Here is an 11,895-nt window from a genome sequence, read left to right as displayed (position 1 = left end):
GAACTAGTATTAATCTAATCTAATCTGTCGTCTAAGCACAATCATAAACACCGCACGTCCAGGAGAGGGTGGGCATATGGCATGGAGACACTTTCTTCCAGGGATTTGTTGAAATACTTCCCTCTGGGGATCGAGCTAGAGATTGTGTTGGCGAGAGCCGCAGTGGAGAATTTGGTCTTTTTATTGTTGGTCTGTTTACTCTAGTGACGACTATTTAGCTTACTGTGGAGTATGACACACACTGAAGTGCTTCTTTACGGGAGAATACTTGAGTTGAAGTTCTGTTCGTGCCTAGTCAGCGAATGGAAATCTTGTTTCGCGTTCTGCCTTGTACTGAGGTAATTTCAACCCTAGGAGTTTGCGGACGGCGAACTGCATCCACTGTGTAGGCGGAGAATTGCAGGCACGCCACGTATGTCATCTGCACAGCGGCCAGCGTCACAACGAGCAGTAAAAATGCTGTCCGTACTCCAATAGGTGATACGTGCACTCCGCTTCAGTGCGCAGGCAAACACTCACAGTAAATGTGTTGAGTTCCAGTGGCTTGTCCGCCGAGCGTTTTCTGAAAGTGACAGTCAGGGTGCAGGTCTTCTGTTCCTCATCGCTGATCAGTATCAGCCAACTTTGAGTTTGTCGAATGAGCGGTGGGGGGCAGTCTAAAGAAAGTCAAACATATATTCGCCAGTCTCGAAATTACATGTACGGTAGAATCTGACACTGTATACTTCATATTTATGCAATTTCTTGCATTCTACATGTTTTTTAACTCTTAACTGCTCAAATAGTGAGGTCCTGGAGAACAGCAGGCGATATTATTACAATACGTAGTATGTGAACGGAACAACAGATGAAGCCTGTGTTCTTGATAGTCCTCAGTGAAGTGATGGCGTTTGACGCGGAGGGATGCGGTGCTTCCGGTAATATTTTGTGAGATAAAGAGGAAAAGGTCTCAGAATACTCGACAAGAGTATTAACGTAAGTTGTTTTTCATTATCTCAATTAGTGTTTCATGCGACTGAAGTCTTAGAGTACTCCGAAAAGAGCCAAATTTCAATGGTAACGTCAATTTTTAAGGTTATGTGAGTATGTATGCATTATTTTTCAGAATGGTATCATCGAAGTCATTAACAGATGACGAGTTGGAAAGAATAGTGAATGATCCTGCGTTTTTGCATTCTGATGAGGACAGCACAGCAGATGAGGATGAATTTATACTAAGTGATTATGATACAACCTCGAAAGTTACATCAGAAAGTAGTTGTGAAGAATCAGATGAAGAGCCGTGAATTAGGCCTTCCGCTGACAAATATTTTTTCGGAAAAAAGCAGTACTACAAGCAGTCAAAAGAAGCTCCTCCTGCAACTCGTACCCCTGCTCACGACATACTTAGTCGCCTCCCAGGCGCTAGACGTGAAGCAAAAACGCTTGATTCAAATGAGATATTATCTGCATTATCTGCTTGGGAATTGTTCATTACTGAAGATTTATTATAACTAATATTCACCAATACAAACGTCAAGATACATGACATGTCAAACAAATACAGAGCTCCTCAACCAGCATTCATAAAGCCGCTAGATATAGTAGAATTCAGAACATTTGTAGGTCTGCTTTATTTATCTGGAGTAATGAAATTTAATCACGAAAATGTTGTTGGACTTTTTGATAATGATGGAACAGGTCGAGATGCGGTTCGAGCCACTATCAGCGTTCATATATTTTTATTCATTTTGTCTTGTTTGCGACTCGATTGCTCTACTACAAGAGGTGCTAGGAAGGCTTGATGACAGACTTTCAGCTATTAGAGATGTCTGGGAACTCTTTATAAACAAATGTCAAAAGTATTACACTCCAGGAGCGAACGTGACAATCGATGAAATGTTGGTACCCCTTCTCCTTCTTCAAAACGTTCAAGAAATTTAATTACACCTTCCATTACATAAGGTTGAAACAAAGATATCATTTCGTGCTTTTTTTCTAACAGCAATTTTTTTTTTTTTAATGAAGCGAATCCAACAGCATGTAGATGCTGTTCCCTCTTGTTTCAACATCTTGATGTAATGTTTCTTTTTCCAATTTTGCCACCAAACCAGAGTGTTTGATACACCCTACAGTTCTACGCACTGCCTGGATGCATTCATAAATGTCAGGCACTTCTTCACTAAGTGCCTTAACGCTGTGTTTACATATTGCACTTCGCATGGCAGACGTTTGTGGTACCGAAAGCTTTCTTTCAGTTCGGCCCTTGATGCGTCACAAATGTCACTTTCTTTAATTTCAGAGGAGATATATCTATCTCACATAATTTTTCATACACTCTGTAAGAATATTTTCTCTCGTTTTTGAAACATCGGGAAACTTGGTTGTGCCGGCCGGTGTGGCCAAGCGGTTAAAGGCGCTTCAGTCTGGAACCGCCCGACCGCTACGGTCGCAGGTTCCAATCCTGCCTCGGGCATGGATGTGTGTGATGTCCGTAGGTTAGTTAGGTTTAAGTAGTTCTAAGTTCTAGGGGACTGATGACCTCAGATGTTAAGTCCCATAGTGCTCAGAGCCATTTGAAACTTGGTTGTGAGGAGTACATAGTTCACACCTGTCCTCAGACTCTACAATAGACGTGTCAGTCAAATAATGTATTTCGCTATAATTATGAGTCCAAAGATCGCACGTCATGGCTCAAATGGCTCTGAGCACTATGGGACTCAACTGCTGAGGCCATTAGTCCCCTAGAACTTAGAACTAGTTAAACCTAACTAACCTAAGGACATCACAAACATCCATGCCCGAGGCAGGATTCGAACCTGCGACCGTAGCGGTCTCGCGGTTCCAGACTGCAGCGCCTAGAACCGCACGGGCACTTCGGCCGGCGATCGCACGTCATAGAACACTCGTTCTGGTCAGTAGCTTTCTTTACTTGAGGCAAGATCTCACTTGTCACTTGAGCGGCAGCATCTTTTAGATGACGAAAGGCAGTTCTCGGAGAAAGCAAAATCTCTTTTGCTCTCACTATCACGAACTTGGCACAAATATCGATTAGTCCTTGTGAACGGCTGATAGGCCGTTTCCCACTAGAGATGCTGAACGGCCGTAGATCCAACGCACACATTTGTCCCTGATTGTCTCTTTATCGCTGCTCGAAACTGTTGTAGATGCCGAAAGTGTGATAGTTTTGCACGTTCTCTTTTCATACTCGTGGTGCTTCCCTTGTATACGAGTAACGCTTTGCATCCCTCTCTTCGGCAGTGAACATAATATACAGGCTCATAAGTTTCTCTTTCAACCAATTAAAAACAGCAGTAATAAACCTCCGTTCTGACGAAAACAGCTCCTATTTTTTTCTCGTATCTAACAAAATGAAGCATTTTTTTCGGAAATTGTAAGGAAACAAAAAGTAAAGCAGAAATTAGTATGATTAATAGTAGCACAATGTACCAAGTTGAAATCTGGTGGACAGTCCCTTCAGTACATTATAAATATCAATCAAATCTCGATTAAGTCAAAGGAAAATATTTTCTAATTCCATTCGCAAAAAGGATTGTCCATTTTGTGGTGTCACTGCCAGACACCACACTTGCTAGGTGGTAGCTTAAATCGGCCGCGGTCCATTAGTACATGTCGGACCCGCGTGTCGCCACTGTGTGATCGCAGACCGAGCGCCACCACACGGCAGGTCTCGAGAGACGTACGAGAACTCGCCCCAGTTGTACGACGACGTTGCTAGCGACTATACTGACGAAGCCTTTGCTCTCATTTGCCGAGAGACAGTTAGAATAGCCTTCAGCTAAGTTAATGGCTACGACTTAGCAAGGCGCCAATTGTATCAGTGCATGTATCTTACGAGTCTCATTTGTATAGTCAAGAGAGATGTACCAAAGGAAGCATTAAAAGTTAAGTATATTCCAAAGCTACGTATTTTCTTTATAGCAGTCATAACGTATCCTGTTCCAGACTTGACGCCTGTCGGCGTGTGTGTACGCGTGCCTTTCGGCTTCCTCCTCAGTGTGGCGTGACTAGCTTGTTACGCCACAACACATTTCATTTTATTTTTATTTTTATATAGCGAACTTCGTTCGTGATTAAGACTTTCAGATTCATGTGGAACTGAGTTAACTTAAATTAGACTATGAACGAAAAAATTATGTATCAGTTTTTATAAATTGTGATGTACACGTCCAACGTCCTGGATATCTGGCGTTAATCGTGTTTTCTAAAGCTCAATCAAATGTAAACACACAGCGAAGGTTCTGAATTGTGTCGCGTTGTAGTAATAAAAAGACATCAGATAACGAAACGTTGCTCTACGTACCATAATATTATTTGTCCTTCAGAGAAGAAGCCACTTTAAGAAATTTAGAGTTTGATAGCTAGAGGCTCTTTGATAAACTTTTCTTCAGTGGAGCTGATGGCTCTTCAAAATACAGCGCATCCAGCTAAGTACGTCACTAATTAATTCGACTTACGTGATGAGCTGACAATTTAAGTCATGATTAAAGGCATGTAGTTGACATTGATTTGATTCCAATATTAAATATAGATGTTAACGAGATTAAACGAAATTCAGGTTTACTAGCTTTTTCGATCAGCGGGTGGAAGCAGTTAGCAGCATGGAATACAAAAGTTTTAACTCATCATAACGTTTGGTTCACTTACTCGCAAAGCACATCCGTTACCAGCGCTTATTGCTAATAACATTCGCAAACAAACTGAACTCTTTAATAATACGAGTGGGTACCCCCCTCCCCCAAAAAAAAGGAATAACATGGCCGTGGGCGGAGCTTGTGTAGTACGCACTCTGCCGCTAGGCGTGTATTGGCGCAACTCATTGCCAGTTCAGTGCCGCCTGTGTTATGTACCTGGCTTCTTCTGTTCATCTGCAGTGATTTCTTTTTGCTAGCGTTGTTTTGTTCTTTTTTCGTTTCTTATGATGGCGAGTTTAAGTGAACAACGTGCAGGTGTTAAATTTTGTTTTCTGCTTGGTAAAAATGCTGCTGAAACGGTTTTAGTGTTGAAAACAGGTCACCAAAATGACACTATGGAAAAAATTCAAGTGTGCGAGTGGTCTTCTCGGTTTGAAAATGGCGACATGTCGACTGATGGCAAACCTCAATCTGGATGTTCATCAACTGCCCGAATAGACGAAAATATTCGAAAAACTTGAGAGCTTGTGCTCACAGACCGTCGACAGACAACTGATCAGCTATCAGAGATTAGCAGGTTATCTTGGAGCTCGGTTCAGCGAATTTTAACGGAAGATTTGGGAACGGAAAGAGTTGCTGCCAAGTTTGTTCCTGGGGTTGTGACTGACGATCAAAAGGAACGTCGAGTTGAAAAATGTCTTGCTCTGAAACAACAGCTTGAAACTGATCCAGATTTTCTGTCAAAGGTCATTATTACTGGTGATGTGTCATGGTGGTATTGGTATGGCCCAGAAAAAAAAGCTACTGTCAAGTTAATGGAAGACGTCATCGCCATTCTGTGCAAAGAAATGTCAATTCAAATCAAACATCAAAACAATGCTGATTTGCTTTTTTGATGCCAAGGCCGCAGTTCTTCAGAGTTTGTTCCCCCAGGCTAGACCGCCAGTTAAACCTTTTATTTGGAAGCTTTAGGAAGATCGCGCAACAGTGTTCGTCAAAAAAGACCGGACTTGAGGGAGCTAGCAGACTGGTTCTTGCACCACGACAACGGACCTGCAGTCAGACAGTTCTTGGCCGATAATTTTATGGTTCCGCTGACTCAGGCAGGTTACTCGCCTGACCTGCCTTCGCGCGACTTTTCCTTATTTCCACGCATAAAAAGGGGCATGAAAAGACACCGATTTGACATCGCCGAAGAAGTGAAGAAGAAAACAAGGGAGGAGCTGTGGTCTAATGCATGTGTGACTAGTGATGGGTTAACGAACATGTGCATTTACAGATTATGTTGTTTTACGATGCTTGTGTACGTGTGCTCGCACTGTGTAACAACGACACGAATGTACTTGACGGGATTGACAACGACAAACAAATGTGTGAGTTTACATTACGTTGACATGGCTTAAAGCCATAATATCAGCACTCGATAATGGCCTAAGGCCGAAATTGCAATACTGTAATAAAAACTTATAACAGTCACTGGCGTAAACATGATGTCTTTCAAAAAATATCTAGCACTTGTTTCATAAAAATATGATCATACGGTACATAAATTAGTAATTTCGGATTAACTCTGTTTTTAACTTTGTCTCGATATTTTTCAACAGATGAAACGCCTGACAGTATGATAACTACAAACACGTATTTCTAGTACTTACCTACGAAACGTAACTCTTCTTCCTTTGACGAAATTCGATTTAGCTCCAAAGCAGCTATATTTCAGCACCATTGCTGTTGCTAATAAACAAATGTGTAAAACTAGCGCAAATAAGTGTAATATTAAACTTTTGATCTTAGCTCAAAATGCAAACAGCGGCATATTACCAACGTCATGTGACTATTTCCGTTTGGAGTAGTCGACATGCATTCCGTAAATATTCTTACTCCCCGTCCCTACTAAGGCTGATCACATGGTCACCTGCAACTATTCGCAGGCATTACTCAGCCATGACCCGTATCTATGATGACTACGAATTCTATAGAAGCGATGAAGTATGTGGAAAGAATGAGCGAGCCTGCTAGTAATTTGACCATTACAACTGGTCCTCCTAAAAAAAGTCTACTGCCTTTTCGTATTTAATTTTTTTTAAACCTGGGTCACACAGACGGTACCATAAGCGGCTTTTAATTATTACCAAGTCATCACCATATGATGAGAAAACAGTACACAGTAACCAATCAGCTGGACAGGACCGGAGAGTTACTCACAGTCTAAGCATATTTGTGGTGAGTTCCGAGAATCAGAGTTTATATTGGTTTACATTGTCAGTGTCTCTCCAGTCCTTTTGAGTCGATGAGTTATTATGCCATATATTCAGACTGTCTGATGGTCACTTGGTAATAAGACCAGTTGTGATGCCATTTTTAGAATCTGAGACTGTCTTTAAGGCTGTATGCCCAGTCTGTGTAAAGTCCTGTGTTTCAGCCTGAGAAAAACTAACAAATAATAAATGATGAAAATTCAATTGCGTCACTGTAAGTAAATTAAATGTCTAGGATGCAAGTCATCAAACAGTTATAGCCGACTTCGCAAAATTAAAATCTTTGAATGAGTTATGATTTATTCCAAGGACTTGGTTTCTCATAAAAGAATCGAATATTGGCCCTACAAAGTTCATTTAATACTCTAGCATAACTGGAAAGTCGCGCACATAAAAAATGTGTTTGCGTGTTCCGTCTAGCTCGCATCAGGCGAATTTAGTAGTCAAGACAACATGTTAAGTTCACCACCATGCTCCTCAAACCTTAGGATACGATTCTGGCCTTTTGACATGGATAGCTATTCTGGTGGAATATGTCATCGCTGAAGGGGAATACTGCAAGCATGAAAGGGTTCAGGTGGTCCGCAGTAATTAGCTGCCATGGGGCCTTCGATTGTCACCACAGATCCCACTGAAGCCCAGGTGAATATCTTCCACAGTATAACATTTCCCCACTAGTTTACCTCGGTGCATGTTTCGAGCAGGCATTCACCTCGATGATGGCGCATCTGGACACGACCGTCGACCTGGTACAACAGGGAAGGTGAATGTCAACCAGGCGATACGTTTTCAGTGATTCACACTGAAACACATTAGAGTGTTCTATTGTGGAGCACTGAATGGTGTTCTCCAAAACATTGTGTCCGCTCCAGCACTGTACTCTATTCATCATATCTGCCACAGATCGCTGCCTATACTGTTTAAGAGAGCGAACAAGACTCCAACTTCCATGTTGTATGACGAGATGTGGAGATAGACCACCTTGTCACCTACTTTTGGTTTGCATAAATCAAGTTGTCACTCACTGCCTACATCGAGACAGTATTTCAAAGAAAACTTGAAACAGGTGCTGCGTGCGTTGTGTTATCAGCATTGTGGAGAGTAGCCACGGTATAAAAGCGTCTTCACGTTATTCTTTGCAAACGAATCGCTCGTTTAATCGACAATATTTTAAGCGACCATCTGTTCCAAGCAGCCATGGGTTCCATTCTCGGCTCTCCAAGAAAATTAAAAGAACGGTCTACCAAAGGGATCAGTTCTTTCCATTTTTCGTCAGCTTGTACACTGAAGACATGCCAAAAACAAAATTAAGGAAGTTTGATGAGGCTGATGACTGGGTGATTGCAACAAGATGTACTTCATTTGAACAGTCAGAAGAACTCCTAACAGAGGATCTAGCTGTAGTGGGAAATTACTTTCGGAAATGAACAGTCCAACCAAACACACAAAAATGGATATTTGCTGCTTCCAACTAAATACGAAGGTGGTTTGCACAGTTCTCGGAAAGGAGTAGGAAAAAAGTACTTACATCACTGAAAGTCTTTATTTTTCAATGTCGTCTCCTTGTAGACTAATACATTTAGTAACGATGTTCCGGTGCGTTGATCCCATCGCGAAAATGAGTTTCATCCAGGCCTGCAAAATAGTTGTCTACTCCGGCTATCAGTTCTTCGTTTGAGGTCAATCTTCGTCCACCAAGAAAAATTTTCAGTTGTGGGAAGAGACGGAAGTCTGACGGAACCATATCAGGTGAATAAGGCGGGTGTGGCAACAACTCATACCTTAGTTCGTGTAATTTTGCCATGGCGACGGCACATGTGTGCGGGCGCTCGTCAAGGGTCGCAGCACCCATCTTGCAGATAATTTTTTCATTTCTAGTTCTTCAGTTAAAATGTGATATGCCCTTTCAGATGACATCTGGCAAGAGTGAGCAGTTTCACGCACTTGCAATCGGCGATCCACTTCTGCAATGATTTCTGGAGTAGCGACACATCTTGGCCGCCCACTGCGCGGATCATCATCTAAGCTCTCCCGACCAAACTTAAATTCATTTGTCCGCTTGGAAACAGTTGAATATGAAAGAGCGGAGTCCCCCAGTGTATTCTGGAAATCGGCATGAATGTCCTTTGCTTTCATACCTTTCTTTGCGAAGCACTTAAGGACTGCTCAAATCTCGATTTTTTTTCCATCTTCGCTCCCTCCCAAGACCACTCATATGACACGTGTTTACAGGTAACAGTCCAATGAATACTACGTGAACAACTCGTTGCGCTAGCGCTGACCTCTCGTTGTGATTCCGAGAACTTTTCAAACCACCCTCATACTAAACTTGCCGGAACAACACTAGACATACAGTTCGAAAACATTACACACACACCACAGTACCTGGGGATAGTCCTCGATAGAACTCTCTCTTTCAGGGAGCATGTAATAAAAACAGCCGAAAAATCTGAAAACAAGATAGAACATCTTTCAAAATTATGTGTTACTACTGGGGAGCGGGATGTGCATGTTTTTTACACAAAACGTGTATGCAACGTCCCTCACTTTGCGATTGCAAAGAACCACAGAGCATCAGACATATCACAGGATCATATGTTGGTAGATCAGAAGAGTTCCTGTTGGCGACTCCAATGTCGATTGACTAGATAAATGCTCTAGATGTTTCTTGATAAGATCTTATATTGTAAATATTATACTGTACGTACTTTTCTTTCGATGTGTCAAAAAGTCATACCATAAATAAATCCATACAAATTATAAAATTCGGTGTACATATATATGTATGTGCATCTCCTCCAAAAACACTGGAGCGATTTCAGGCAAATTTCGTACACATATCACTTATTGCCTGGAAAGAAGCGCTGTGGGAGTAAGAACCACTCACCGGTCAAACGGTGAAAGGAGTATACTGGGGCACATTTGTATGTGGCACCCGAATATGATTCTATAAACGATGTATGTCTTTGATAGGCTTTATATCGCAGATCCTGAGATACTGCTAATATTGGAGTAAGAGAACGCTTAGCGCACAGTTGTAGGTAGCTGTGTGTGAGGGGAAATACGATGGCAGTTTTTGTGGTGTGCAGTGAGAAGCCACCGAGAGTTAGATTAATGTAGGTATGTCATTATTGCAGAACTTGGAAGCAGAAGTCATCAGTAAGCAAGGTAAAGATGTTAAATAATTATGATTTCTTTTTTTTTTGCCGTCGCGTTAGTATAGATGAGTTGGCTGGTAATTTGTAATTGTTGAATGACTCGAGAATGTACGTAAACTGTTTTGATATAAAGGCTAGTTAGATATCTCACTTTGTAATGCTTCTAAGATTTGTTAACAGAGCTATATTTAATTTGATGAGTTGCATTAATGTTGGAAACCAATTGTGAGTAATGTAACTTCAGTCGTCAGATGTTTTTGAAAAGCCAAATTTAACTTGCAATATAATTTTGCTAAAAGAAAAATTCAGTGATAGTAATTCACCACAATCAGTACCGCCTCGCTGTATAGGTCATATGTTTTTTAAAGTAGTTGGATTTTCTTAAATGGTCGTTTATCAGCCAAAAGAATTTCATGTGCATTTCAAAGTATTATGGCCAGCATTGCACACTGCTGAGTCTGTAGCATTTATATTTTGTTTTTCGTGACAGACCAGAATGTATCGCGTTACTCCGTTGCTGCTCTAGAGGCAAGACACTTTAATTTATTTGTTATGTGCACAGGGACCAAAGTTATCAGTTTTGAACATGGCCAGATGGTTCAGTGCCTAAGGGGCTGTATGTATTTTGCAGTGACTGTATTTCGTTATTTGTGTTGGGAGCTGCATTGCCCAATCAATTTGTGTGAAGTTTTGCTAACAATATCGCAGAGTAAGCATACCACTTGCAGTTACAACACGCAACATGACAACTCGAGTTCAGTACTCATTCCACAGATCAGACATTCATTGAACGTAATCGTGAAGTTTATTATTTAATTTTTTTAAAGGGGTGAAGGTGAAAAAGCAGTGCAGCCCATGATGCACGAATAGCCTGACTTCAGTTACCTAGTAATTTTGAATTAGAACACTGAAAGACGTGCAGCGAACTTTAGACATCATTTCAAACATTTACATACCTTCTTCCCGTAGATAACGCCCACAAAATGATGAAAGAGAAAACGTTTATCGCTTACTAGATTTTTGCCGTTCTTGCAGTACAACTGTAACACGAAGCATGAATTTTGAATTTCTAAGAGTATTCGCGACGCATTTTACAGGCGGTATTCAAATGTAACACTGAACATAACAGAAAAATTACATCACTGTATGTCAGTTTAGGAGATATTTGACGTCATAAACACTAAGGTGCGTGAAAAACTGCAACATCGTATATAACGTTTTAATTTATTAGTTTTTTGCTGTAAACTCTATCCACAACATATTTCACAGACACATATGCCGCTGACTGCAGCTAGAAAAATGTAGCATTGTGCGACACATAGTTCAGAAAACATGCTGTCATAAGTTGGGTGAAAAACTACCACATCGTACATAACATTTTAATTTATTACTTCGTTACTACTAACTCAATTCACTACAAAATTCTCAGACAGCGACCACATATGACACAGGATGTACCTGCAAAATTATATTATTGTACAGCAAATTGTTCAGCAGATATGGTGCCATAAACATTGAGCTGGGTGAAAATTAAACTGCAGGGCGAAATTCGCTACATATACAGATAAAATATGTGTACTAATACTTGTGAAATAAGCTCATCATAAACCCCTATGATTTCATTCAATTTTGGTACACACATTAAATTAGTTTCAAAGGAAACACTGTAGGGGCGACAGCCTCCAACGTCCAGTTGGAATGAGTGTGATAACATAGTGAGAGAAGGGGAGGACACGATGGAGAGACAGAGAGATGGGAGGAGGAGATGGACAGATTGAAAGAGAGGATGAATTTGACAAAGAGGGGAGTAGATGAAATTACAGGGGAGAGAAGGAGATGGGCAGA

The sequence above is a fragment of the Schistocerca nitens genome, chromosome 4, assembly GCF_023898315.1.
Source record: "Schistocerca nitens isolate TAMUIC-IGC-003100 chromosome 4, iqSchNite1.1, whole genome shotgun sequence".
In the NCBI taxonomy this organism is placed as follows: domain Eukaryota; kingdom Metazoa; phylum Arthropoda; class Insecta; order Orthoptera; family Acrididae; genus Schistocerca; species Schistocerca nitens.
Note: the sequence above shows the minus strand (reverse complement) of the source record.